This window comes from Macadamia integrifolia, unplaced genomic scaffold, assembly GCF_013358625.1.
Source record: "Macadamia integrifolia cultivar HAES 741 unplaced genomic scaffold, SCU_Mint_v3 scaffold542, whole genome shotgun sequence".
NCBI lineage: Eukaryota > Viridiplantae > Streptophyta > Magnoliopsida > Proteales > Proteaceae > Macadamia > Macadamia integrifolia.
In genome coordinates, this window is record NW_024870481.1 from 32,468 (window position 1) to 59,308 (window position 26,841).

At 44.1% G+C, this 26,841-nt stretch overlaps 1 long non-coding RNA gene across 1 annotated transcript; it reads right to left on the reverse strand.

The window, feature by feature from the left end:
* Nucleotides 1-260: 260 nt before the first annotated feature.
* On the reverse strand, nt 261-23,144 carry LOC122069189. Its single transcript, XR_006137394.1, has 2 exons — nt 23,035-23,144; nt 261-704 (listed from the first exon to the last, which is right to left on the reverse strand). It is a non-coding gene; the product is annotated as an uncharacterized LOC122069189 (long non-coding RNA).
* Between the last annotated feature and the right edge of the window lie 3,697 nt (nt 23,145-26,841).

The following is a 26,841-nucleotide window of genomic DNA, read 5'->3' on the forward strand; positions in this document are numbered from 1 at the left end:
AGATGGGGAATCGAACCTAAGACCGTGCGCCTAATCCACACAATCCCCAGTTTGCCCTAACCATCTGGGCAACCCACGGGTGGGTATAGAATAAATAAGAAAACACACACGCACGCACACTCACACAATGTGTATGACAGGATTTGATCCCACGACCTCCTCCCTTGGGTGCCGACTCCACTGCTTAGTTTGCCTAAGGGGAAAGGCCTTGAAATCCCGGTCCTTCTTCCACATGTAAGTTACTCTATGTGCCCTTCGAATGAAGTAAAAACATACAATATTTTGGGGGCAAACAAAGTACAATTACAAATTCTGTTTATAACCTTCTTGGTTACTGACAAAAGCACCCAAAGAATATATGGGAGAGAGAACATTGATTGGTTATGTGACCCCCACGCTTGGCCAATAGAAGTTCACACCCAAGCATCTGACAAAGGGGGGTGAGATGGTCATTTTGCCACCACTGTGTATGAACGTAGAACTGTACAACTGGGTAGTACAGTTCTCACTTTAAAGAAACAATCTCAAACCAATGCAGCAGTCTAAGCACATGCAAATGTGTAAAGGCAAATATACCTGAAGGGACTCTATTAATCCTTTGTACCGCTCCAGTTCAATGTTCCAATGTTGGAGCTGATCACTTAGTATACTATAAGGTCTAGATGAGAGTATGAGACTACAAATTTGTCATCCTTCAGATCATCCTGTGACAATGTAAGCAGTCAATAGGTAGCAATTCAGATCAAAGACCACTAAACAAATATATATAATACAAGTAAGCTAATATAAATGATTTCTGAGAGATAGAGGGCACAAAAGGCAAAGGGAGGGGGAAATAAAAATTTGTACACAAGAATTTCCATTGGATTAATATCTACAATCTACACCACATGAACCTATGGAATTAAACACATATCCACGGCCAAAAACACATGAATTCAAAGCAAAACCAGTAATGCAAAAGCGCAACAATCTAGAGATTATAGAAAAAACAAATCGGGAAAAAAAGTGGGGGGAAGTGGTGGGGGGAGAGAAAAAGACATGGAAACAACAAATAAATCTAGAGAGGAATTATAGGAGAAGACAACAAATACATTACCTCTTTGTACACTTGGGTTAGAGCGAATTCGTCTTCTGAGATGGGCCTCAAGATAGCCGTGGTCTCAACTGTCGAGGTGGACGTTGAGGCTCCTCCCTGTCCTCCACCACCGAAATGGCGGAACCACGTGGGGTTGGTGGTGGTTCGTCATTAATAACTTCCTCCTCCGAAGAACGAACTAGAGAAGTCTAGGGTGAGGGTTTTAAGAGAAAATCCATCTTTGCTGTTCGAATACACTAGGGCAAAATCTTAGATGAAGACAGATAGAAAATAGACAGAACGGAGGACAAAGAAGAAGATGGAGCTGTTCTCCCCACTTACGTGCCTCTGAATTTTGCGATTAGAAACAGCGGAGTGGAGATGCCTAATGGAACAAAGCTATCAAGGGGAGAGAATCTATTGAGATTGTATTTTGCATTTTTTTTGTACAGGATCGTATTTTTGCTAACAATGTATATGATGTGTATGAAATTTATGAACGAACGAGATTTATTGATGCCAATCCCATAAATGGGATTACTCCCGACCATCAATATTGTTAGTTGAGGCGCCGACTAGAAAAACTTTTGCCTTCATTTTTTTTATTTTTTTTCTTTTCTTCTCTTGGCTACCAAACACAGAGAAGGAGGCAGGAATGAAAGCAAAACCAAAAAGGGTCCGTCCATTGCATGTGCACTGTGAGAAAAAGCCCAAAATGGATCAACTGCTTGTCCAATCACCTGGTATACGAGTCAACATCCAACATATGATTAGTACAAACAACGGATCCTATCTCGAGAGAAACCAACATAAATTGTCCCCAAAGCCCCTCATGTGGGTCCCACAATTGCATGTTTTGCTTCCCTATGAGGATCCAGGGACGACCCTTCTCTTCATGGGATGACCCCAGCTTCATCATCTTCTGTTGGGACAAAAATCGTCTGCAATTCTAATCTGGTACAATTATGTGAAATACACCCTTCAGAGAGTGACACATGTCAAACACCAAATGAACAGTCCAGATCTTATGCAACTGATAAAACCAATTTGAACAGAATCAGTGAAGAACCAATTCAAACCAAACCGTATCAGAGCAAACCGGTTCGGTTCATCAATTTGAAATAAAAGGTGAAAGTTTTTCCCTCTCTCCTCTCTCTCTTTCCCTCTCTCCTCTTTCGACTCTTCCTCTTTGTTACGTTTTGGTTCTGCCCTAACCATCTCTGTCGACTCTCCCTCTCACTCGACTCTTCCTCTCTCCCTCTCGCTCGACTCTTCCTCGCTTGACTCCTCTCTCTCTCTCTCTCTCTCTCTCTCTCTGTTTCTCGCTCAACTCGCTCTACCCTTGTGTTACAAAGCGTACTTTGCAAAGGTAAGAAATACTCAAAGCCTTCTCTCTCTCTTTTTATTTTTTTCTGGCATGTTAATGTTAATGTCTCTGCAAAGGGCCTTCTCTCTCTCTCTTTTATTTGCTTGTTGTCTCTTTGTTCCTCGCTCGACTCGCTATCTTTGAAATTGAATTTTTTTGAAGTATTTACATTGTACTCTGAACCAAATTGCTCTGTGGTTTTGAATACTGAAATATTAGATTTTTTCTTCAATAAAATTTCAATTTCAATATATTTTTATTTGCTTGCTGTCTCTCTTTCTCTGTTCCTCGCTTGACTCACTATCTCTGAAATTGAATTTTTTTAAAGTTTTTACATTGTACTCTGAACCAAGTTGCTCTGTGGTTTTGAATGCTGAAATATTAGGGGAAAGGGTTGTTATTAGCCACTTATCAGTGACATATGACTGAAGACATGAATACAAAATTAGGTTTGAATGCTGAAATACTAGGGGAAAGGGTTGTTATTAACCACTGATCAGTGACATATGACTGAAGACGGGAATGCAGAATTAGGGTTATTTCCCTTGGCTGATTTGAAAATCATAATTTTTATTTGCTCGTTGTCTCCGTCAAATCCTAAGAGATTTGCTATCTCCGTCCTTGTATTTATATTTTGTTGTTGTTGTCTCCATCCTTGTATTTATATTGTAACCGATCCCATTAAGTTGGAATAAGGTTTTGGTTGTTGTTGTTTTGTTGTTGTTGTCCTTGTATTTATATTTGTATGATTAGAGTTTTTTTTTAATAAAATTTCAATTTCATATTTGTACTTTCTTGTTGTCTTATATTTGTATTTGCTTGCACTCTTGCTCATAATTCTTCTTTATTTGATATATAGTATTTTAATTTTTTTTTTAATTCCACTCTTGCTCTTGCTTTGTTAAATTCTGTTGAACTACTATTACCTCATTGTTTTTTATTTGTTTTGTCTAGTATGGAGAATGTTTGCATGAATGGTATGAGTGAACCTGGGTTTGGGATGTTGTTCAATTCAGAACATGATCATACGATTATTACAACAGTTATGGACGGAGAATGGGGTTTAGTGTTAGGAGACACTTTGTGAATAAGAGCAAGAAAGACAACACGACTATAACATCTAGGGGATTTGTCTATTCAAAAGCTGGTTGTCGGTTGATTGACAAGAGAGACAAATTGCCAGGCACGAATGAAAATATATTTGGTTGATGAGGGAAAATACAAGTGCCGTGACTTTGTGAGAGAACATAATCATGAGCTTCATACTACATCAACAGTTTATATGATGCGTTCACAGAGGAATATGTTAGACATACATAGGTATGAAATTGATTTGGCAGATGACTCGGGAATTAGGCCTAGATTCACAGTTGAGTTGATGGGTAGGCATGCTGGTGGGATTGAAAACCTGAGCTGTATGACTCAAGATGTTAGGAACTATGTCCGCACTAAAAGACATCGTGCCTTAACATATGGTGAAGCAGGTAGTTTGATGAAGTACTTTGTTACCCAAACTAGGAACAACCTATCTTTCACATACTCATTTCAGTTGGATAGTGAAGAACAAATAATTAATATATTTTGGGCTGATCCAAAGATGATCATTGACTACACACAATTTAGAGATGTAGTCAGCTTTGATACTACATTTCGCACCAACAAAGAGTGTAGGCCGTTTGGGTTGTTTGCTGGATTCAATCATCATAGAGGGTGCACCGTATTCGAGTTTGCACTTTTATATGATGAGATAGTGGAATCTTTCAAATGGTTGTTTGAGGTATTTGCTGAAGCACATGGTGGTAAGAAGCCTATAACTATCTTCAAAGACCAAGACAAAGCTATGGCTAGAGCATTAAAAGAAATATGGCCTCACATATGGCACAGATTGTGTACTTGGCACTTAATGCAGAATGACATTACGCATTTGGGTCATATGATGAAAGATGGCTCTCATTTTCTTACAAATTTAAAGAAATGCATATACGAATACAATGTGGAAGATGAATTCGAGACAGCATGGTATAATTTGCTGAATGAGTATGATGTTAAGGATAATGAATGGTTACAGCGCATATATGGGCTTAAAAGTCAATGGACGAAGTGCTATATGAAAAACACATTGACAATAGGCATTCGAAGTACACAGCTCAGTGAGAGTCTCAACAGTGACTTGAAGGACTATTTGTAGTCAACTTTGGATGTTGTGCAATTTTTTAAACACTTTGAGAGAGTTCTTAACCAGAAGCGTAGTAATGAATTAAAAGCTGAATTTGATGCACGAAACAAGATGCCATAACTTGCAAATTCAATGTCTATTATACAGAAGCAAGTTGGGGAACTCTACACTCCTATTATTTTTCAATTATTTCAAGAGGAATACAATTGAATGACTGTTTGCACCATTATAAGTTGGACTGATGGAAATCCCTAGATTTATTTTCGGGTTGGGATTTATAAAGCAGACTATGAGTATAAAATATGTTGTAACCCACTTTAAGGAATTGTAGCATGCTCTTGCATGAAATTCGAGACTGATGGTATTATGTGTTGCCATTGTTTGAAAATTTTGGATGTGTTAGACACAAAGCGTATTCTTGAATACTATATTTTGAAGAGATGGACACAAGGAGTAACAAATATGGTGGTCAATGACAGTATGGGGAAAGAAGTTGAACAAGATGTCAACTTGGACTGTAAGCAATGGTATAAGCGTATTTGTCATGAACTTATTCAAATAGCATCAGAAGCTTCAAATACAGTTGGGGGATACGAGTTGGTGAAGGATACTGTGAATGAATTAAGGTTGAAGTTTGGTAATATTAGAAACCCAATTGATCGCCCTAAAATACCAATATTGCCTGATTTCTCAGATGACGTATACGATGGATTACGTTTGAAGCATAAAGAGAAAAGTAAAAAAGGTGGTAGACGGTTAAAGAGTTGGGTTGAAAAACAAGGAAAAAAAAAAGTGAAGGACCAAGTAACAGTCAACGATTATAAGAAAAACAACCAACTCCCGCACCAACTACTGCACCAACTCCTACACAACTGATGGATAACACATATCCCAGTTACATGTCACTTATGGTGAGTAGGTTTAGTTTGTTATGTTGTTTGCTGAATTTTTTATTTTTCTTATTCAATATGGATTACCCTAATATTCAATGTCACTTGCAGGATTCTATTTCCCATATATCATCTCAAGCATCTGCAGCTCATCAATCACTGGATGAAGATTATATTTAGATTCAGCTAATGAGGACTTCTTTTTTTACTATTAAGTTCAGTTAATGTGATGGCTTTTTTTTTTGTGCTATTAAAATACACAGTTTCATTGGATCTTTATTTTTGTGCTTACGTGGCTGTAGTCCAGGATTCTAGGTATTTTTATTGATTTTTAGCCTCTAATGTACTAACAATCTTTTTTCGTAGGTAAGGAGTCTTTAGCTCAAAATGGTAGAGCATCTAGGTTAGTGCCCAGGTTATGGTGGTTCGAATCCACCAAGACTTTGAAAAGTGAATGAATGTGTTTTACGTTGATTGAGAAGAATCCAGATGCTGCATATTGCATTTTGGTTTTCCATTGTATTTCCCTTAGTATAATGTGATGGTTGGGTTTCTAATATTTGAACATCAAATTGTCAAATCTGGCCAGTATGAATGGGTATTCCTGGTAGGTAGACATGGCTATTTAGCTCTTAAGAGGAGGAAAGGTAGACCATATATCTTGCTAGGAAGCTCTTGGGGTAGCAGGATAGCTGAAACGCAGACTAGATACTAAGTTACATTTCCCACTTAATTTTCAGTTATTTTGATATATTCAATATGATTATGCATTTGAGTTAATCTTATTCTCCTATTTTTGATTGGATTGGCCTCTGTTTCTGTTCCTTACTGATCTTCCATTTTGATGAAGAATTCCTTTGTAATGATCACTAATCAAGCAGTTGTATATGGCAGTGATAATGGATACATTACATAATTAAAGAGTTTGAACTATAGTATCCTATTTTTGATTGGATTGGCCTCTGTTTCTGCTCCTTATGTTTAATGTTAATCTACCAATTAACATTTTCATTTTCATTTTAGTAGGTCCTGTTCCTATCTTACCTTTTGTGAAACAAAGATCTTATATATGTTTCTTCATCCATTTACAAAATCACTTCTAGTAACAGTTTCTTCTTCTTGCACCATTTAATGAATGGATTCTCGCTACAGCATCTTTAGATGCAACTATTAATCTGTTCGATCTACGGAAGCTAAGATCAGCATTGCATAGTTTTTCCAGTCACCCGTATGTATTTTATCATATTGTGTCTTTTTACATCATCTTCAGCACAAATGATCATCTAATCATGATTTCTCATTGGGTGGGAAAACTTCTTGGTGAATGTCAAAGCTTTATAAGAGTTTCCTTCAGTATCTTGAGGTCATTATCTTTGCACGTTTTCTAGTGATTGATTTTAATGTATCCCTGATAATCTGTTTCATCACTAAAGCAATACAGTACTTCCCTTTCAAGAAGCAGCTTCGACCATAAGGCACCAGGCAATTGACATTGGGGAAACTGGAGCCCATCTTTGCCATGGGCTATTAATCTTTGACACCGAGCTGTTAAAAAGAAGGGAAAAAGAGGGGGGAAGATCTCACTTAACGTTACAGAATTTGCTACATTTATTTCCACTTTTCTTTTTCTTTCTTTCTTTTCATGCTTGAGTTATACGGAATAGAAGGTTAATTTCTTAGGATGTGTTTTCCTTTACTTCCCCTTTCATTTCATTGTAATTCCATCGATGTTAAACAAAGGAAAGTTCCTTTTGAAAGCCTCCAATGCCAAAGAGAAACCCAAGGTCTTCATTTTTGGCTCTGTATTCTCTCTCTCTCTCTCTCTCTCTCTCTCTCTCTTCTCCACAACATTTTGTCTGGAAGGACAAAGCTTCAGAAATCACTGGTTTCTAACCTCATTTCTGTTTCCGACTGGGATTTGGATTTGGTTTTCTTTTCGGTTTTCTATTTCTTCCTTGTTGGCCTAATGGGTTGATTTTGCGTCATCTTTGTACTGAATATGTTCTATGTTGACTTTGCAATGTTTGAGGAATTAGAGTAGAAACAAACTACCTCTCCTAAACATGATTCCTACTGTTGGATAGAGAATCTACATAACAGAGACTGTCAATGTTTGGGAAATTGGTAAAATCAGTTTAAGCTATTGGAAGGGCAAGTCATTCAAATACGTTAAAAGTCCTGTTTTTTTCCTTAAATTTTTTTTTGTTCAATTCACTATTTCCTTTTCTGGTGTTCAAGTAATGATGCTCTTCTCATCTCTTTTTGGAGTTAAGAGTTCTCAATATGCTGTGTTTTGTGTAGAGGGAGGAGGTATTCCAAGTAGAGTGGAGCCCTGTTGCTGCCGAAAATCCGTATGAGCTGATCCTGCACAAGCAAAGATGGCAAAGACCCGGAGCTTTATCTGGGGTTAGTCCTCCGATGCTCAAGTTAGAGATCGGCCACACAGTCTTTTTACAGGAGTAATGGTGTGGGTTTTGATGCTTACCTTCTACCTTCCTCTCGGGCCCTCTTATATAGCTCTTAGGGTTTAGGGTTTCCCCTTTCCTTGGAGGAATCCTCATCGGGTCTACCTCCATTCCTTTTAGAGTCCTACTCGGATACGTCCTATCCCCTTCGTGGGGGATATTCTCTTCACGTGGTTGACGTGGTAGAGTCCTTGTAGCCTCTATCAGGTGGGTGACACGTGTCCAGGTGGGCAACGCGTGTCCTTACCCTACTAGGCAATCAATTTGGCCGTATCAGGAGCCCCCTTACTCCCGCCAGGAGACTCTTCCTGTGGGAGTAATCAAAATTTTCGTCATCTTTTCTCTTTTTTTTTTTTTGGCATCCCTTCGGCCTTATTCCTTTGACTTCGGCTTTAGTTCTGCTTGCGACCGAGACCTTCGGTCAGCCGACGTGAAGACCTTCGGTCAGTCGACGTGAAGACCTTCGATCAGTTTGGCTCAGCCTTGCCTGAGCCCCCGACTGAGGTGGGGACCTTCGGTCAGGTCCGCTCGGCCTTTTCTTGAACCCCCAACCGAGGTATGGACCTTCGGTCAATTCGGCTCGGCCTTGCCCAAGTCCCCGACCGAGGTAAGGACCTTCGGTTAGTTCGGCTCAGTCTTGCCCGAGCCCCCCCAAGGTGAGGACCTTCGATCAGGTCTGCTCGGCCTTGGCTTGAGCCCCCAATTGAGGTGAGGACCTTCGATCAGTTTGGCTCGCCCTTGCTCGAGCCCCCCCGAGGTGAGGACCTTCGGTTAGGTACGCTCGGCCTTGGCCTGAGCCCCCAACTGAGGTGAGGATTTTCAGTCAGTTCGGCTCGGCCTTGCCCGAGCCCCCGACCGAGGTAAGGACCTTCAGTCAGGTCCGTTCGGCCTTGGCCTGAACTCCCAACTAAGGTAAGGACCTTCGGTCAGGTCTGTTCAGCCTTGGCCTGAACTCCCAACCGAGATAAGGACCTTCGGTCAGGTCCATTTGGCCTGGGCCTGAACTCCCAACTAAGGTGAGGACCTTCAATCAGCTCGTCTCAGCCTTTTCCTGAGCCACCAACCAAGGTAAGGACCTTCGGTCAGGTCCGTTCGGCCTTGGCCTGAACTCCCAACCGAGGTAAGGACCTTCAATCAGGTCCGTTTGGCCTTGGCTTGAACTCCCAACCAAGGTAAGGACCTTCGGTCAGGTCCGTTCGGCCTTGGCCTGAACTCCCAACCGAGGTAAGGACCTTCGGTCAGGTCCGTTTGGCCTTGGCCTAAACTCCCAACCAAGGTAAGGACCTTCAGTCATGTCCGTTCGGCCTTGGCTTGAACTCCCAACCGAGGTAAGGACCTTCGGTCAGTTCAGTTCGCCCTTGGCCTGAACTCCCAACCGAGGTAAGGACCTTCGGTCAGTTCGGTTCGCCCTTGGCCTGAACTCCCAACCGAGGTAAGGACCTTCAGTCGGTTCGGCTTGGCCTTGCCCGAGCCCCCGACTGAGGTAAGGACCTTCGGTCAGGTCCGTTCGGCCTTGGGCTGAACTCCCAACCGAGGTAAGAACCTTCGGTCAGTTCGGTTTGGCCTTGCCTGAGCCCCCGACCAAGGTGAGGACATTCAGTCAGGTCCGCTCGGCCTTGGCCTGAGCCCCCAACCGAGGTAAGGACCTTTGGTCAGGTCCGTTCGGCCTTGGCCTGAACTCCCAACCGAAGGTGAGGACCTTCGGTCAGGTCCGTTCGGGCACAAACCTCGAGGGTTGGTACTCGGTAACGTGGCGGCGCCATTAATGCTCAGGCAATCGTACCATTTTTCTTCCAGTTATATAGTGTGGGGGTCCATTTGTGGGGCACTTTTCTTTTTCCCTCGGAGATCCTTCCTTCGGTCTCGGTGTTCCTTTCGGAGAGCTTACCCTCAGTCTTGGCTTTCTTTTAGTTTAGCAACACTCCGAAAGTAAGTTTCATGTCTTGTTCGTCGGGCAACAGTACGTCGTCCTCCGAGAGGACAAGGTCTAACCGTAGGCTTCAGAGTCCAGGAGAGGTCCAAGGGATGTCCTTGGACTCCACCGATTTGCCCTCGCCGTCTGGGTCCGAGGGTGGCTCAAACAGTGTAGGATTTAGGGAGAGGATGCTTGATTCCCGAGCCCAGACCCAGGACCCCTTAGAGGTGGAGGCTCTCCACATTGTTTCCACCATGGATGAGCCAGAACTGGAGGAACTAAGGGCCTCCTTCTATATCTCGGACACTTTCGAGCTCCGACTGCCCAGACCATCCGATCGAGCCAGCTATCGAAACTCTGAAGAGCTGTGCTTGTACAAGGAGGTGTTTAAGGCTGCCTTCGAGTTCCCATCCATCCTTTTTTCACCCGAGTGTTTTGGCACTGCGGGCGGCAGATGCTTAGCTTCGTCATCCTTTTCTCAAGGCACCAAAGGCCTCTCTCCCTCCCTCTCTTCGTCAACTGCTTCTTCCTTCAGGCCTGTAAGGGGCTTTTGGGCTGGTACTACTTCTGCCCTCGGAAGGACCTTCGACTGCTGAGCGGTTACCCGATGTTGATTCACGGGTGGAAGGAGAAATTCTTCTTCACGAGGTCCTCCGAGGGGGTGCCCTTCGGCACCGTCTGGGATATCCCTGACTTGAGGTCGGTGAACTCTGTCCCTGCCCTTTTCAGGGCAGACACGGAGTCGATGGCGATGGCGAGGTGGTAAGAAACCTGCCCTCTAGTCGAGTCTGACACCCTTAAGTCCGACAGCCTTAAGTCCGATGCCATCCTATTCAGATTCGGGCTTAGCCCGGGTGAGTTAAGCCAGCCAAGTTTACTTCCCTCGGGCATCGGTATTTTATACTGACCCCCTTCGTTTCTTCATGTAGTGCAAATCTCCAAGGCCGAGGCTAGGGATGCCGCAACGGAGAGGCAAGCCCAAATAAGAGATGCCAGGGCGCGGGATGTGCAGCAGCAGTAGAGGCCGAAGAGGAAAGAGAAGAAGAAGGGGCCCTCCTCCTCCGAGGCTACCCCCCTGAAGAAAAGATTTAGGGGCGAGGGACCAAGCACCGAGGCGGTCCAGGCCCTTGCTGCTCCAGGCTATAACATGCTTGCCCGAGACTCCTCCCCCATTGCGGACTTCAGAAGCCCGAGGGTAGGGAATATGAGAGTCGAGGTCGGATTTGTCCCTCAGTGGTTGGTCAAAGAAGATGACACCTTGTCAGTCGGGCGTGTTGCTCGTGAGTTGGTAATGAAAGGTAGTCTTCCCCGAGATGCTGCCGAAGCTCAACGAAAAGGGACGGCGGCCATGATAACGAGCACCTACATCTTCATGGCAGGGGTAAGCTTCGGTCCTCTAACCTTGGTTTATTTATCATCGCAACATTCTGACCATCAATGTCTTATGTAGGCCCAAAACCAAATGGGTCAGCTGGCAATTCGGGCCGAAGCTATGGGCCGAGACCTCGAGGCTACCGAACGAGAGAAGTCGATCCTGGAGAATGAGCGTTCGGTTCTCCTTGAGAGGGTGGAGCACCTAGAAGCGGACCTCCCCCTTACGCTCTAGGAATGCGATCCAAAGCTTACGGAGCTGAAGGTGCAAATGAAGGCAAGGGTTCAGGAGGCCAAGGCCCGAGGGGCTGAGAAGTATAGATCCTCCGAGGACTTTCGTGAAGATATCAAGTGTGCCATGTCCCCTGGGTTCACAATGGGTGCTACCGAGGTCCGAGACTGGGTCCTCGAGCATTACCCAAGGGTCTCTTTCGAGGACAGCGGGCTCATCTTCGAAGAGGAGTGTATTGAGGCGGCCCCATCAGCCACTGAGGTTGTCGATGCCGACAGCAGAGGCTGTAGTGAGGAAGGTGAGGTTCAGCCGCAATGCGAGGTGCCTCTGACTCCCGATCACCATGGCTCCGATCGGGAGACCCACCATGTCGAGGATGAGGCTGTGAATCCGATGGACCTCCCCTGAAGCCACCCTGGGTCTTAGCTCAGCCTTTGAGCTCCTCTTTTTTTTTTTTATATAAGCCTTCGGGCTTCTTCATATAATCTCGGCCTTTGGGTCTTTTCATGTACTCTCGGCCTTTGGGTCTTTTTATGTGATCTCGGCCTTCGGGTCTTTTCAATGAATGTATTTCCCTTTCTTCGTATGCTTCGACTTCTGCTTTTTCGTGTTCTTTCGGGTAAGGTGATCTTTAGCCCGTAGGTAGGTGCAAGAAGGCCGAAACCCATTGTTGGCAGCCTAAGGATTTGCACATCTCTACTTTAGCAAGGCTCAGTCCCACTCCCTCGGCTTATCCGAGAGGTTTCCCGAGTCCGAGGGCTATGGACTTTTAAGGGATCTTGAACAAGTGGGGTTTTCACTAAGTGTTGTGTTCCCCCTCAACTCTGGCCGAAGGGTCTTTTAAACTCTGGTATTGATCCAAAAATCCAGCCGAGGGTAGATCCTTCGGCCGTCGTCACTCCCTACCAAATTGAGGAGCTTCGGTCAGGTCCCCTCGGCCATTGACCTGAGCCCTGAACTGAGGTAAGGACCCTCGGTCAGGTCCGCTGGGCCTTGGCCTGAGCTCTCAATCGAGGTAGTGACCTTCGGTCAGGTCGACTCGGCCTTTTCCTGAGCCCCTAACCGAGTTGAGGACCTTCGGTCAGGTCTGCTCGGCCTTTGCCTGAGCCTCCAACCGAGGTAAGGACCTTCTGTCAGTTTGGCTCGGCCTTGCCTGAGCTCTCCATCGAGGTAGGGACCTTCGGTAAGCTCAGCTCAGCCTTTTCCTGAGACCCCGATCGAGGTGAGGACCTTCGGTCAGATCGGCTTGGCCTTTGCCTAAGCCCCAACTGAGGTGAGGACCTTTGGTCAGCTTGGCTCGGCCTTTGCCTGAGCCCCCAATAGAGGTGAGGACCCTCGATCGTATCCGTTTGATAGAGTTAAGGTCACCAAACAGGAGAGTTCCTCTCAATTGCCGTAAGCCAGCTTTCATATTTTTTATGAATAAGATCCTCCGGAGTTTAAAATGAGGAATTACAACTTAAAAGTGCATAGGAGCAAAAATTGTAAAAATTACAAAAACAAGTATGCTTGCTACTTCACTACAGATAGAATTTTCTTAAGTTCTCAGAGTTCCACGATCGGGGTACCCTTTCTCCCCCTGTAGTCTCTAGGTGATAGGACCCTGGTTGTATTACCCTTGAGACTCTGTAGGGACCTTCCCAATTTGGAGCTAGCTTCCCTTGATGTCTCGGGTCTGATACTTCAGCCCTTCTGAGGACGAGGTCACCCATTCTAAACTCGTTCTTTCGAACTTTGGTGTTGTAGTGCCTCGCCACCCTCTGTTGGTAAGCAGCCATCCTTTCTTACGAGGTGTCCCTGACTTCGGCCAAGAGGTCTAAATTCACTCGGAGTCCTCCATCGTTTTCTTCTTTATTGTAGTACTGAATCCGGTGGGTTACGGCCCCTATCTCCACTGGAAGTACAGCTTTAGTGCCGTAAGTTAAAATGAAGGGTGTTTCTCCGGTGGCCGATCTCTCAGTTGTGCGGTAGGCCCAGAGGATATGGTGCAACTCGTCTGCCCATAGCCCTTTGGCATCATCCAGTCTCTTCTTTATTCCTTAAAGCAGGGTACGGTGGGTCACCTCTGTCAGCCCATTGGTCGGTGGATAACCGATGGAGGTTTTCTTGTGGTCAATGTCGAGGGCATCACAAAACAAGGCGAAGGTCGGGTTGGCGAACTGAGTTCCATTATCCATTACCACAACCCGAGGGATTCCAAATCGATAGACTACCACCCTCTGGAAGAAGTCCCTTACATTCTTTTCGGTTATCGTCGCCAGTGCTTCGGCTTCTGCCCATTTCGTGAAGTAGTCTACCGCCACCACGATAAACTTCCTTTATCTCGTGGCCAGGGGGAATGGGCTCAGGATGTCAATTCTCACATGGCGAATGGTATTGGGCTCGATAGAGATGAGAGCTCGGTAGAGTGCTACTTGGGAACGGGGGCGAACATCTGACACTTGACGCACTTCTTAACTAATGATTCCGCGTCCTTCCTCATTGTCGGCCAATACAGGCTCTGCCTTAGCACTTTATGTGCCAAGGCCCAGGCTCCCAGATGTTGGCTGCATATCCCTTCATACACTTCTCGGAGTGCGTACTCACCATTGGTGGGGTTCAGGCACTTGAGGTACGGCATGGTAAATCCTATTTTATAAAGGTCCCGTCCTTCAGAAGGAAGCGTGCTAACCACATTCGTACCTTCCTTGCCTCATCCTTATTCTCAGGGAGTGTTCCTTCCTTCAAGTATTCGGTTATGGCATCCATCCAGCTGTGGCCGTATTCATCTACGGGTAATACCTCTTGGGGTCTTTCGGTACTTGACTGTGGTAGCACTTCAAAATACATCGATCGTCCGAGGTCAGTGAAGTCGGAGGTGGCCAACTGCGATAGTGCATTTGCACTAGCATTCTCTTCCCGTGGCACCTGCCTTATCTTGAAATCCTTGAAGATTGTTATTCTTTCTCGCACTATCTTCAAGTACCCAGCCATCCTTTGTTCCTTGGCTTCGTAGTCTCCATTCACCTGTCGTACCACGAGCTGTGAATCACTATACACCACCAGCTCCTATACCATCAAAGCCCGAGCTAGATTAATTCCGGCTATTAACGCTTTGTATTCTGCTTCATTGTTGGAGGCATCGAAGTCGAACCGTAGGGCGTACTCTACCTTGAAACCTTTGGGGCTGACCAATATGATTCCTGCACTGCTTCTTGCACTGTTGGAAGCACCATCCATGTACAATACCCAAGCCTTTTCTCCTTGGTCCTCGACAAACTCCTGGGGGTCATCAGGAGCGTCGTCTCGGCGATGAAGTCTGCGATTTCCTGTGCTTTAATTACGGTTCTCGGTTTGTACTGGATGTCAAATTCTCCTAACTCTATGGCCTAGTTTACCAGGCAACCGGACATATCCGACCTCTGCAGTATCTTCTTCAGGGACTGGTCTGTGAGTACGCATACCGTATGTGATTGAAAGTAGGGCCTCAGCTTTCTTGCTGCTGTTACCAGGGCATACACCACTTTCTCCGTCTTTCTGTATCTTGTTTTGGCATCTAGCAGGGTTCGGCTAACGTAGTATATTGGCAGTTGTTGCCTTCCTTCTTCCTTCGTCAGTACTACGCTTACCGCCACTGCTAATATAGCAAGGTACAACTAAAAGGTATCCTTGGTGTTTGGCTTCATCAGCAGTGGGGGTGCGGCCAGGTACTCCTCTAGTTGTTCAAAGGAGTTTTCACACTCCTCCGTCCATTCAAACTTTTTGGTCCCCTTCAGGGCTTTGAAGAAGGGGAGGCACCTGTCAGCCGATCGAGACATGAATCGCCCTAGGGCGGTGACCCGACCTATTAGCTCTTGGACTTGCTTCACCTTATGGGGTGACCTCATACCCCGAATGGCTTGTATTTTCACTGGGTTGGCTTCAATTCCCCTCTCCGAGACAATGAAGTCGAGGAACTTTCCCGAGGCTACTCCGAATGCACACTTTGCCGGGTTCAGCTTCAAGCCGTACCGCCTCAGCACCTGGAATGCCTTTTCTAAGTCTTGAATGTGTCGTTCCGCCTTTAGGATTGTTACGAGCATATCATCCACATACACCTCCATGGTTTTGCTGATCATCCCCTTGAAGATTTTATTCACTAACCTTTGATAGGTGGCCCCTGTGTTTTTTAGCCAAAGGGCATGACTTCGTAGCAGTACAGTCCTCCCTCGGTCACGAAGGATGTTTTTGGGACATCAACCTCTGACATCTTGATCTGATTGTACCTCGAGTATGCATCCATGAAGCTCAGTGCCTCATATCTTGCCGTGGCATCAATGAGAAGGTCTATTTTCGGCAGGGGGTATGCGTCCTTCGGGCAGGCTTTGTTTAGGTCGGTGAAGTCGATGCAGATCCTCCACTTTCCATTTTCCTTCGGGACCATCACCGTATTGGATATCCACTCCGGGTATTGGATCTCGCGGATGAACTGGGCCTTCAACATCTTCTCTACTTCTTCGTCTATTTTCTACTGCCTTTCGGGGGTGAAAGTCCTCTTCTTCTATTGCACTGGCTTCTTCACCGGGTTAACATTCAGATGATGCTCTATTACATATCGATCTATTCCAGGCATGTCTGAAGCCGACCAAACGAAGACGTCAGAGTTATTTCGGAGGAATGAGATGAGTTTTTCTCGTTGTTGCCTTGGCATTGTAGCCCCGATCTGAAATTATCGAGCGTTATCCCCCTCTTCGGCCTCAACTTGTACTAGATCCTCAGCCAGCTCCCCCCATTGATAACTGGCATCATCGCGCAGATCTTCTATTGGGAGTGCCTCGCCCGCCTTTTCTCTTCCCCACAAGGTAGTGGCGTAGTACCTCCGTGATGCCTCCTGATTGCCTCGACATTCCCCGACACCATTCTTGGTTGGGAATTTCATCTTGAGATGGGGGCTGGAGACGACAGCCTTTAGTAGGTTCAAACCAACCCTCCCTTGTATGGCGTTGTATGCCGAGGTAATGCCTACTACTAGGAAGTTGATCATGACTGTTACTTGGCGATCTCCAGTGCCGGCTCTTACTGGCAACTCAATCGATCCTTCCACTTTCACTAGGACGCCAGAGAATCCCTGCAACAGGTGTTTGACTTTCTTCAATGTTCCCTCGTCCAGGCCCATCTTCCGAAAAGCTTCCACGAACAGGATATCAGCTGAACTGTCGTTATCCACTAAGTTCCTCTTCACTCTGCAATCTGCTATGGTCATGGTGACTACCAAGGCATCATCGTACGGGGTGTGCACCCCTTCCAGATCGTTGTCTGAGAAGGAAATAACCATCCCCGTCCTCGCCTTCTTGTTCGACTATTCAACCACATGTACGCTTCTCGCATAGGCTTTTGCTTTCCTGGCCGAGACTGAACTTTCTCTAGTGGTTAGGCCTCCACAGATGGTCGCTATAACTCTAGTTGGGCTCTTATTCTCATCTCGGAGGTGATGGTCAAGTTCCTCGGGTGTTTGGTCCCTTCGCCGTTCCTGATTGCCTCTGCGGGCAGGCCCCCTTCTTTCATAGCGGCCTCTGCCATCTCTCCGACGGCTATCCCTACGGTCATTACCGTCTTGGGCATCCTCCTTTTCACTGTCCACGAATCGACCTAGATATCCTCTTTGGATCATTCCTTCTATCTCCCCCTTGAGGTGCCAACAATCTTCGGTGTCATGGCCGTGGTCTCTATGGAAGTGGCAATATCTGTCCATATTGCGTCTCTCGGGGTGCCGTCCCATCTTCCCTGGCCACTTCATGGCCCTGGCATCCGAGGAGTCCTTTATCTGCATCAGTACATTCATTCGTCTCTGGTTGAGGGGTGCATATTTCCTGAACTTACTTGGTGGACTGGGTGCCCGATCATGCTCAGACTTTCGTTTTTTGCCTTCTTCGGAGGGTTTGTCGTCACCCCTCGAGATTCTTTTCCTTCCCGTCTTTCTTTCAACTTCTTCATCGGCTTAAAAGATTTCTTCCATCTGGATGTACTTATCACACCGAGCTCTCAGCTCGGCCAGGTTCCTAGGTGTATGCTTCGCTAAAGACCTTTCCGGCTCCTTATCCTTGATGCCTCCCAGTAGGGCTGTGAACTCTTCTTTCAGGTCCAGACCTCTGATTGTGATCTTCTCTTGTTGGAAGCGCTTCATGTAGTTCTATAGTGATTCTCCTTCACGTTGCTTGACGTTGGTCAAGTTCAACGTAGTCTTCTGAAGGGGTTGGCTACTGGAGAATCCCTTCATGAAGAAGTAACTTAGATCGCTGAAGCTGTGGATCGACTTCGTTGGCATACGGTTGTACCATAGCCTTGCCACTCCTCTGAACGTCAATGGCAGGGCACGACACATAATGTTTTCTGAGACTCGATGGAACTGTATGGTGACCTTGAAGCCTTCCAGATGATCAACAGGGTCCCCAGACCTGTCGTAAGTGTCATACTTGGGCAGGCGAAAGTCGATTGGGATCGGGTCCCTCATAACCTCATCAGCTAGAGCCGTGTCATTAGTGAGGTCTGGCTCGTGAGCTCCCGTCTGATTTTCTACCACCTTATTGATCTCATCTTTCAGGTCCAGGATCATCTGCTTTAACCCCGAGTCCTTGTGTCTCTGTTCGTCTCCTTGGCGTGGTTCCCCATGTGGGTCTCTGGCGACATGCCGCGTCCTTCCCCTGGGTGCGGGACTTTCCCTCATTGCTCGATTCTGAAAGTTATGATCGGACCTTATCGATCTTGTACTGCTCTGGTTCTCATCTCGAGCTCTCTCGGGCTGGATGTGGGGGCCTTACGGTGCTCCGTCGGTCTTCTGAGAGATAGCTTTGAAGACCTCTTTCATTGCCTTGGCCATTCGATCATATTTGTCCTGGAGGGCTTCAAACTGCTCCCTTGTCACGTATTTCTACGCTTCAGGAGGGGGCGGAGGATTACTTTCTCCGTGCACCGAATATCCGACCAAAATGCTGGTACCTCACGGAACCTTCCCGATCATCGTTGCCCCTTTCTCGTCCAATTTTCGTCGAGGGAGGGAGCCCTCCTGAAGGTTCCTCCTCCCCCATGTTCATGTTCGATGCTACTCTCGTCTTCTTATGGTTGTAGGTTCTCCCCACCATTACTGTCATTCCCACAGACAGTACTAATCTGTTGCTGCCAAAAATCTGTATGAGCTGATCCTACACAAGCAAAGATGGGAGAGGCCGAGAGCTTTGTCCGGGGTTAGTCCTCCGACGCTCAAGTTAGAGATCGGCCACACAGTCTTTTTACAGAAGTAATGGTGTGGGTTTTGATGCTTACCTTCTACCTTCCTCTCGGGCCCTCTTATATAGCTCTTAGGGTTTAGGGTTTCCCCTTTCCTTGGAGGAGTCCTCCTCGAGTCCACCTCCTTTCCTTTTAGAGTCCTACTCGGATACGTCCTATCCCCTTCGTGGGGGATATTCTCTTCACGCGGTTGACGTGGTAGAGTCCTTGCAGCCTCTATCAAGTGGGTGACACATGTCCAGGTGGGCGACGCATGTCCTTACCTTACTAGACAATCAATTTGGCCGTATCAAGCCCTAAACATGAAAATGTATTGGTATCATCTGCTAGTGACAGAAAGATAATGGTTTGGGACCTTAGCAGGTATGTCACCCTAGCAAGTGACTGTTAGAAATGTAACTAAACTTTTATCATCTTTGGGGTCCCGCCGGCTCCATTGAATGGTTCTCTCTTATTAACAGTACTTCAACTATTTCTCTGGTACATTAGCATTTTCTTTCAAGCATGGTTTCAGGTATTTCGAGGACCAAAATGATCCGATCTATATTGGTATCGATGTCATCGTGAACTAAATCCCTGCTTTCAAGTCTGGTTTCTTACATGCATATGCTTTTGAAGCCTCATTTTCCCTAAACATTACACCATTTTCAATTCTCTCTAGTTTTCATATTTTTCTTCCCAATCTATTAGTCTCATTTGATGGGTAGTACCTTACAGGATTGGTACTGAGCAGACGGAAGCAGCAACAGAGGATGTGCCTTCTGAACTTCTCTCTCATGGGGGCCAGACTGTCAAGGTAATTAGACTTTTCGTGGAATGAAAATGAACCATGGGTCAATCTAAAGTGTGGCTGAGAACAATTTCCTCCAGATCTGGCAGATGATAGAGAGCATTTATTGTGAAGATTATGAAATGCAAGTTGATGAATAGGTTGCAGAAACAATATGCATGTGCATGAAACTAGTGGGCATTCCTCCCCATTAGAGTAGCAAGACATGAGGTGGGGCTTAACAGAAGGTTTCCAACATTCCATGTCTGCAGTCTTTTGATCTTTGCATAGAAGCATGCACTCTTTGTAAGTATCATGGACCTCCGTCGGTATCGTGATATAGCGCGTAGCGCGTGTACATACGCTAGGGTTTGACCCTAATGAGATGAAATAGTATCCCCTGGTCATCAAATGCCAAGGGGGGGATACACGTTATGGGTAAAAGGGAGTCGTCACCTAGAAAGAGTCTAGGACCCATATATATCTCCCCCAATCAAGGGAGAGAGACTAATGACTCTGATGGATAAAGCTGGTTTGCACCAAGATTCTGGACAAGTTTCAAGTGACAGACTGGGAAGGTGTTAGGCACCCAGTCTGCCCGACCCTAAGGCCGGTCTCCTTTTGTTTGACCAAAGTTTGTTTGTACCTACTAACTAGTCCTAAATCTAGGTCACTGAAAACCCTAAACTATGTATCTGAGCATGACATGTGAAAACCCTAAACCAAGTGTCTAAATTATGCTAGCTAGGTTCTGATGCAAATAATGAAATGATTAAACTAATAAAAAAACAAATTAAAAAAAAAAACTTAAATTAAACTAACTCAATTAATTGAGCCTAACCTAGATGGATGATTAATGAATTTATGAAATCCTAAATTGAATTAATTAAAATGATTAATCCTACTCCATAGTAATTTGTGAAATAAATTATTGCAATCCTAAGTAATCTAATTGGTAAAAAGATTTATAAATTAAATGAGACCTAATTAATTTATAAAAAAAAATGAAATGGATTAATTATATTAGATGAATGCATTTTTACTAATCTACCTAATCTAGTATAGGAGGATTAAACTAAACCTAAAGTTTAATTAAATTAATTATGAAACCTAATTGCACTAATTATGTCTACCTTGAGCTAATCTAAGATGAGTTAAACATTTTTCAAAACCCTAGTTAAGCTAATGAGAAGAGAATCTTTTAACCAATTAATCTAGTTAATTACCCTACATTAAATAACTAATTAGTTGATTGATTAAAATAAACAAACCACTAGAGGGGAAAAGATTGGTAATTACACAAGTTTAATAAATTGAATTGAATGAAGAAACCAAATGCAGTGATTAAAAAAAACTAAATTAAAAAACCATAATTGAATAAACAACAATTGAAATGACTAATTAAGTTAACTACGTTACTTTAATCAATCTAGATTAGTACTATATTAATGCGAGTGAGGGTTGGAGTACAAAAGATATGAGATAGTTGAAAAACCTAGATCCCCAATATGCACCTAATGTTACGAGCCGGTTTGAGGGGGGGCCAGCCACGCCCTTGCTAACATACGCCCTAGACTACGTCCCATATGTTATTAAGAGGGAAATAAATGAAAATCAAACCAAAAATGAATAAAAGAAAAATAAAGAACAAAAGGAGGGGAAGAATCCACATAGAAAACATAAATGAAATAACTAGTTGTGGGTATTACAAATATGGAGTATTTAATCAGAAAATTAAAGAAATAACAAAAAACAAGAAAATAAAATAAGAAGAAGAAGAAGAAGAAAGGAGGTTTGGTGGCTGCTGGTTGTGTCTGTCCAATGTTTGCAAAAGAAAAAGCACTTGATGTCTGAGAAGGTTGCACAGAAGTTGTTTGCCCATAACCCACTGGATTGCTCGAATTCAGTATTGATGGAGTGGTTGGGAACAAGCTTCCTCCAAATCCAGTTGATGGTTTTCTGAATATGCTCGACTGACCAAAGGAGGAGGCAGTATTCTGCCCAAAAGCTGAAGCAGTCTATCCAAAAGCAGGACCCGCTTGCACAAGTGAAGGTGTAGTAGACTGGAATAATGGTGTTGTCTAGGTGTTGCCAAAATGCAAACCAGAACCAAATGTTGAGGTCGTTCCAGGAGCAGAATCAGAACCAAAGATTGAGGAAGAAGACCTGAGTGCAGATGTTGTTGATCCACCAAAATGAGGTGGAGATGAACTAGCTCCAAATGCAGGGGTGGATGATGCTCCAAATAGAGATTGTGTGGAAGATGAAGTCGAACTAAATGGGTTAGATGTAGATCATGAGCAGAAGGGAGATGAACCAAATGCTGGAGTGGATGAAGTTCCAAAACCTGACGAGCCAAATGCAGGTGTTTTTGGAGTGAACGGGTTGGAGGATGTTGGTGTGGAGAAGGGATTGATGGAAAGGGTTCGGCCATGGTAAAAGAGGAAAGAAGAGATGAAGAAGAAGAAGAAAGGAGGTTCGGTGGGACTGGTTTTCTGCTACAGGGAAAAAGAAGAAAGAAAGGAAGAAGAGCTGGGGGAAGAGGGTTCGGTCGCTGCAGATTTTGGAGGAAGGAAAGAAAAAGAAGATGAGAAGAAGAAGACAGTGGGTGGTTCGGTTGGTGCTAGGTTAGTAGTGAAGAATAAGAAGTAGAAGAAGAAGAAGAAGAAAAAGAAGAAGAAGAAGGAGAAGAGGTGCAGGTTCGGTTAAGGAGAAAGAAAGGAAGGAGAAGGGAGTGGAGACGGTTCGGCCATGGTAAAAGAGAAAAGAACAGAGGAAGAAGAAGAAGAAGAAATAGAAGGGAGTGACTTGCAGGTTCGGTTAAGGGGAAAGAAAGGAACGAGAAGGGAGTGGAGAGGGTTCGACCATGGTAAAAGAGAAAAGAAGAGAGGAAGAAGAAGAAAAAGAAGAAGAAGAAGAAGGAGAAGGGAGTGAGTTGCAGGTTCGGTTAAGGAGAAAGAAAGGAAGGAGAAGGGAGTGGAAAGGGGTGGCTGATTTTCTGCTACAGGGAAAAGAAGAAAGAAAGGAAGAAAAGATGGGGGAAGAGATTAGGGCTTGAGATCCTAATCTAAGGGTTTATGTCTAAAGAACAAAAATAAATCAAAAATAGATCAAATCAAACCTACTTATTAGGTGAGTATATTAAGCCACAAATGAAACCGATTAATTGAATAAAGATATAACAATAAAAGAAAGCAAAACAAATTAAAATGAAAAATAAAACGAATTAGCAAAAACAATGGATTGGACCCAATGACCCAAATCAAACTATATTGAACCCAATTAAAGCAAGATAAACCCAATTGAACCGGAATCAACTAATTCACGTTTAATAAACCATACTAAACCAAGTTAAAGCTAATTAAACATAATTATCTAAATGAACCAATTAAACCTAAATACATCTAATTGAATCGGAATAAACCAATTTATATCTAATAAATCACATTAAACCGAATTGAAACTAATTAAACCTAATCTATTAAATTAGATAAACTAATTCTAAATTGCAATTGGGAGAAGAAAAATACCTTAAACCCGGCTTTAATAAAGAAATAAGGGGAGATAACCCTTGTGCTTCAAGTCCCAAATCGAATCAAATCAGACTAGATCTCCCAGCTCAAGGAAGGAGTAATGTATTAAACTTTTAAACTTGAGAATATTTGATTTTAGAGGGAAGAAGTTAGTCAAAACCTTAATGGGGCCATCCTCTCTCCCAAATTCTGAATTTTTTTCTCTCTTTTTGGAAGAGAGGAAGGGCTATACTTATAGCCTTGGGATTTGAGACAATTCTCTCTTACTTCTGATGTGGGACTAAAAAATTAGAGAGAATTATCCAAAAAGGCTTGCTTTTGGAAAAGGGGGTTTGGGCGCCATGTGGCACTCCTTGGTTGCTTGGAATTGAATCTGATACTGAACTTTGGAGTCAACTTTTGGGGGCCATATCTTTCAAACCGTTGGTCAGAATTCGATGTGTAATATATCGTTAGAAAGCTCAGTCCAAGCACTATCCAATGATGTGAGACACGATTGTGGTATTGACTGAGGACCTTTACAAAAATATGCATAAATTAGGGACCCGGATCATATAATGAAAGAGAGAATCGGGCGTCGATTCGCATAGTTCTCACATCAAAGTGTAATGTCCGACCTGAAGGGACAAACAACAATAATCCACAACATCAAATTCTAATTTTTGAAAATATTTTCTCTTGAAATTTTATAGAAAAAATGGTCATTTTCTACTCTAAGCTCAAAATTCTCCAAGTCTAAAATGTCCAACATGTAATTCTTCTTGTGTCATCGTCGTCGGGGGGTAACAAAATTAGGTGTCTACAAATTGTCCCTCTTTGACCGAGACCTACATAACAGTCGAAAGGCAAAGAAAATAACACACCATTTTGTCACCAGGAGCAATGTACTGTCGACATCCGGCTCAAGGATGGCGGAGGTGCAAATGCAAATGCAAAACGAGCGATAAGATCGAAGGTAGGAAATGTTGATCGATAACATATGTGAAATCAGGTAGCGTGTAGGTGCTACAATGATTGAAAACCTGCCGCGATTGGTCATACAGAGGTAATACCCAAACTATGTGATGCCAAAAATTTGAGTTTCTAGCCTTGGGATTCTCTGCAGGGGTGATTGTCCTCTCACAGCAGTGCTCAGTTGGGATCAACAACGATGCTCGATTGTGATCATAAGGACTCTCAAAAAGTTGGTGCGGATAGTCCATATTAGTAGTCATGCAAGACTATGAACCTTGGGATTCTCTACTAGGGATGATCATCCTCGCACAACGGTGCTCAGCTGGGATTAACAATGGTGCTCGGTTTTGATCCTAAGGATTCTCAAAAAGTTGGTGTGGATAGTCCTCATGCAACGGTGCTCAACTGGGATCGATAGCCGTGCTCAACTATGATCCTAAGGATTCTCAACAAATTGGTGTGGATAGTCCACCTTGGCAGTCGTGCATGACTATGAACCTTTGGATTCTCTGTAGGGGATGATCATCCTTGCACAATGGTGCTCAGTTGGGATCAACAACGGTGCTCGGTTGTGATCCTGAGGATTATCACGAAATTAGTGCCAACGATGTGTTTGGTTGTGCACCTACATTGGAATTAGCGAAGGAAAACTTGGGAGATTCTGGATCTCAAATACCTGAATAAGGACATGAAGCTTAGCAAAGTTAGCAACAAACAACTGCATTGAATTTAAGAGATCACAATGGTGTTCGAGATGCCATCACATGCCGAATCCACGAGAGGTCTAGATCCGAAAGCCAAGGGGCTTGGAAAGAGCACCATCATACGAAGGTTAGTGGTTAGTAAAAACACATAAAGCCCATATGTTAATGAAGGAGAATGTTGCTAGTAGATTGATCATCATAAAGGACAAAGTCTTTTCATTGAAAGGAAAAAAATGGTGCCACAGCTGCTACAAGTTTTGAAAAGCAGAAAGGTGGGGAACGACTCCTCAGTAAACGCTGCCCAGACCAAAAGATCTTTAATTTAACAACCTTAACCTAGGCGAGCCAAATGGTTCCACGAGGCTGCAATGGAATTCACCAAACCTTCTGTTAAAGCCTCTATGATAGGCGCGGTACCCACATCCCCTAGAGCACTCTGAGGTAAACCGAATTGATGCATGAAGCGAGCCGGTATATAAAAGGAGGTATGGGATATGCCTAACAACTTGACATAGTCACAGCCAGAAGTGTGTAAAATAGGGTTTCGAACTGACCACCAATGGACTTCCCACCTGATGCTTCGCTACATAAGGGCTCCCAATCGCTCAGGCCAATTTGTTGCATCGTGGTAGTTAAAGGTCTGAATTCGCTTGAAATACTGAAACGATTCCAAATGAGCTATAACCAAAGGTTGGACCAATTGAAGGCGCTCGACTAACCATACCTGGAGGAGGGCGAAGCACCCATTAAAGTCACTGGTGCAAAAATTTTGACGACCTGTCATAATATCAAGTCCTCTCAAAGTCTCTGCCAAAACAGTAGGGATAATGTCGCAACATTGTCTCAACTACCGTATGACGTTGATGATAATGGGTAAGCCTCCACACTTGGGGGATGCAATAGATAATGAGCGATCATGCAGAAAAGGAAAGCATTCCTTCGATGCACCCTAAAGCTTTCAGTATTTGATCGAAGTGGGGCAAACTCGTGGATAATAGCATAAAGATTGATTCGATCACTTGCCATGAATCGCCTCACCTCTTTAGCACTCCAACCAAAAAATTCTCGAATTTCTATCGAGCTAACGGGTTGCAGTGTTGGGCGAAAAACATCTCCCCGATGCTTGTAAACAAGACAATCTCGAAATTCTTCCAGAGTAGGGAAAATTTCCACAGTTCCGAAACGAAAAACATGAAGTTCTCAGATCCAGAAATGAGATGCCTCATGTATCAAAGCACGACATGGACTGATGCACTAGAGCTGAAAGAGTGCATAAAGGTGCACTTCTTCAAGGACCTCAGGGTTGTCATCCCTTATTGCTACCATCCATCGGCGGAAAGCAACGTCCATGATAATAATGGGAGCAACAAAACACAACTCAGATTTCATGGGTACATCATAAAATGTAAGTTAAGGAAAGGACCAACTTACAGGAAAATATCATATGACACATTCACCAAAAGTATACTGATTTTTTTTTCGCTTGTCATTTGCAAAAGCTGAGAACCCTTTGAGCCAATTTAGAAAATGTAAGATTGGTCTCTCAGATGACCGCGATCATGTCTGGGCCAAACCCTAAACTAAAACAGATATTAAGACACACATACCAAAGGAAACTAACCCAGTGGTTCTGCCACGGGTAGAGTAAGGATACTACTTTGGATAGCGGCCTCACGAGAAGGATCACGCTGACTAAAGAAAAAATTAAGCTAAAAGAGGGGCTATTGAAAACTCTTGGGAACCGCCGAATAGGAGAACGGTAGATGGAGTCTTCGAGCTAGATCAAGACAATTATTTACAAGGATGATGAGTTCACGGGAGAAATCACGTCAATCAAAATAGTCATTTTGAAAAAAGGACTAAAGATGAAAACTCTTTGGAATCCGCCGAATTTGAGAGACGGTGGAAAGAGTTCTTAGGCGGACTCGATCACCTCCTAATGATAAGAGTAGCGAGAAGCCATTTGTCTGAAAGGGGAAAGGGATAGCTAAAAATGGAAAATTAGGTCCAACCCGCTATGAGGTGGGCGGAAATTGACCGAGCTCGATTTTGACTTTCAAGCTGCCTACGTATCCTAAAAATTTAGGAATCAGGTCGAGCGTAGTTTATGCCTCAAAGGCATTTTTCCTTCATTGCATTCCCTTTT